This window comes from Zonotrichia albicollis, chromosome Z (genome assembly GCF_047830755.1).
Source record: "Zonotrichia albicollis isolate bZonAlb1 chromosome Z, bZonAlb1.hap1, whole genome shotgun sequence".
In the NCBI taxonomy this organism is placed as follows: domain Eukaryota; kingdom Metazoa; phylum Chordata; class Aves; order Passeriformes; family Passerellidae; genus Zonotrichia; species Zonotrichia albicollis.
The window spans coordinates 51,993,666-51,997,474 of NC_133860.1; positions in this window are offsets into that span (position 1 = coordinate 51,993,666).

Sequence of the window (3,809 nt, forward strand, 5' to 3'; positions counted from 1 at the left end):
TTATAAAAATTATTTTTAAAAGTTATGCCTATCCAGTTTACCAAGCATTAGAAGAAAAATATGCAATTAATGTGATCAATAAAAGATAAAGCCTTCCTCCATCCCCTTCATTCAAGGGTAATAATTCTTTCAATAATTTTCAAAAAGTGTTGAAGATCTCTTATGAGAGGTGAGGAGAGAACAAGGTGAGAAGCAGTAATTTTTATTTCTCTAAACACATTGCCATGCAAAGGACTGAGCTCCAAAATATCCAGATGGATTTTTCCTGTGATGGAAAGAGTCTGTGTGTGTTTGACATTCCTCCTGAGTCACCTCACCAGTAAGCCAGTTGTTTGCATGGCAGGGCATAGGAGCAGCTGCTTCTGCTACAGTGGCATCCAGGACAGTGAATGAACTCATGTAAAATTTCTCTTGTGGAGAGTCCTTCATTTTCTTGAGACAACACATAGTTTTGCAGCTTAACTATGCTGCCTGTAGATATATGTCTCTTTCTGTAGTCATCTACTTAACACAATTGAAGCTTAAGGCTCCCTGAATTTCAGCTTATCAATACATCAAATGCATGATTTTCTTGTGTTTATAAGCAGCAAAGTAATCTGCCAAGTGTAGAAGAGCTTACATCACACTCTTCCTGATGTGAACAGCAGAATAGAAGTAACTGAGAAGCTGACCAGTTATACTGACCATATTAAACAGTGGCAAATTCTGTTTGTATGTGATTGCCCTTGTCCCCTGTCACACTACTGATTTCATAATGGAAAACTGCTATATTAAAAAATGTTAAAAGGAAAGGAAAAATGTCAAAGCCACCAGGCTTGGTGAATCCCAATGTACAGACTTATACACATGCAAACCCAGTTTATTCAGAGTTTCTTTCCTCTCAGTGTGGAGGCTCCATGGCACTGATGAGATCTCTGTGCAGTTGCATACGCTGTACTTCATGGACTGAGATTTTCTATGTCTACATTATTAATGGTAAGTAGTTGGTAAATGTTTAATAGTGGCACATGGAGATAATACAGAACAGTACTCTCTGTGGTATTATAAATCTCTAAAACTGATTCTTAAACTAGCTAAGATGTAGTCTAGGGTTGCTTGTTCAGGCTTAATTTGACTTATCAGCTATGATACCATTTGTATTTGAAGGAAAACAGCTGCATTTTCAGCTACCAAAGCTGACTTGGGGACTTTATATAAAAGACCAGTTGAATCAACACAGATACAGTGTCTTTCATATTCATTAACTATCCTATGTGGAAAATGTTCCAAAGCAAATAAATGAAGCAAACCCAAGCAATAATAGACGTATAATATTTCAGGGAACGGAAAATTTTCTGCTTCTGAAACCAGTGAGACCCTTCCCCACCCAAGCGACAAAAAATTTTTATCCTGTCATGCAAGTGACTAATGGGCTCCTAAAGGTGTTCTAAAGAACAACACTACTCCCTGTGTCCCAAAGTTACATACTGCTACCCCTTAAAGAGGGCACTAAAAATCCAGGCCAAGAAGAGGCATTTTTTCCTCCTGCTGTTTTGATTTTTTGCCCACTGGAAACTGGGAACCACCAAGCTGGAGTCTCATATATGCCAGAGGCAAAATACTCACTACTGGGGACCATGAATGCCAGGGGATGATTTGTAGGATCTCATGCAGAACTGCATCTGAGGTAGACAAAAAGGGACTGGAATTTATATGTTCTGGAGGCTGGTAGTATTCCCACCCTGGAGATTCCAAAGAGCTTTTTGTTCCAAGCAAGAGACTTGTCACAAACCTAACTTGAGAAATAGATCAATTAATGTTATTGTTTTCTTCAGCCTAATGCACATTAGCCAAAATGAATCACGATATCAAAATGAGAAGTGCAAAATTATGCCTGGGCACATGCTTGGAAATCACACCATTATCTACCAAGAGAAATGAGAAATGCAGGTACTTGGAAAGTGCTGAGGAAAGAAATCCTCTTTACTGCTGTATTTCAATCTCATTATTACTAGTTTTGCCTGTGCTGAAGGGAGATGAGGGAGATGAGTGGCCTTGGAATGGCAGAGGTTCCTGGGCAAAGCCCTGCATGTAGCCAGCCAACAGCATCTCAAAGCTTTATTTGCAGCACTGATATCGGGCACAAGCTACCTGAATCCATCTTCCCATAAAACATACTGAAATAATGCAAACCTTCCACAGGCCTTTTCCAAACCTGGACAATGTTGTGGTACTGCCATTTTCATCAGGCCCCCTTACCATAGGAAAAAATGCAAAGTGGCTGAGGAACACTTTTTAGTTTTCCTTCTAAATACATATTTCATCAAACACTGAACACAATAGACAGGCTGCCAAATCTGCTTCCTACAAATAGCTTCAGGGAATAAACACACCCAGATCCCAAAAGAATTTAAATTTTCAGTAATATTTTCTGTATATTTAATTATGTAGAACAGAAATCCTAAATAGGATGGCAGGGTGGTGCCCCAAACAGCAGGTGTGTTGGCAGGTTGGAGATCTCAGAGAGTGTAGCTTTCCCTTCCATACAGGGCCCAACAGGAATTATATGAAACATACTAGCAAAGCCAAATGGTGTTTTTAATGAGCATTTTAATTCAGTGTTCTCATTTTAATGAGGCACAGGAGACAAACCTGACATGTTATTCAGTTTCTAATGCAAGATAAAATAGAAGATAGATACTTAGCCTTTAAGCTCAGATAAGCAGTAGAAAAAAGCCTGCAAATAGATGGAAAGCCAAGATTTCTAAGAAAAGTAAACAGTCATTCTGCATATATTGTATCTGTTTCACGTAATACATGGCAGAGCATTATGAAAGAAATGGAATGATCAATTTTACCTTTGTTTATACAAGCAATGTGAGACTGAAATCTATTTTCCATTATGACAGTCCAAGTGTGTAAGCTGGCTTGTGAGCTATTGAGAATCTTGTGGTCTGTTAAGTCAGGTAAAAACTGTTTTCTAGTAACATCTGTGACATTTTCTCAATAGAAAATAAACAGAGGTGAATTTATGCATGCAGGTAATTGGGAGAAAAACAATGCTTACAATAACTAGATTTGAACTGAAAAGGAATGCTTCTCATCTTTTGACTAAAACATTTTTAAATCTCTGTTGCTATGCAATTACAGAGCAAGCATAAGGAAGCATAGTAAAGGGAAATTCCAATGGCTTACTGCACAACTGTTTCTCTTTTTTGCTAACTTCTGGAACAACAGAAGTGACATTTCATTCCACTGCTGTCAGATCTGGGATGACACAAGTCATCATCTCAGCAGGGAATTCATTATGGGCAGTTGAGAACTCCAGCTACCTAAAAAGCCAGAATAATATGTTGGCCTCTTCAGTAACGAGACAAATCTGCTCTGGGTAAAAGGATGTGGACAGGAAGAAAATACAAATGTAAAGAAAAGACTGTAAGAAAATTATTTTGTGCTGTGGCACTTAGAACACCATGATAAGAAATGGATTCTCAGGTTAAACCTTGATGTTCTAGGGGCACCAATGTCAATAGGAGTCAGTACACCAGACAGAATGGCAACGATTACCAAATTGATGTTGATGTAGGAGGACACACAGGGTTCTCTCCTGAATGTTGACAGACAAAGGATGTTCCTCTATCACTGTTTGATCACGTCTCAGAAAGTTATCCTCAATGAATTCCAGAGACTTCATGGATTGCTTGTGTTCTGTTGGCTGTTTCTCCAGCATTTACCAGGGTGGCTGAAGTCCTCCATAAGGACTAGGACCTGTGAGTTTGAGGCTTCCTGCAGGTGTTTCTGAAGGCCTCATCTACTTATGCCTCCTGATT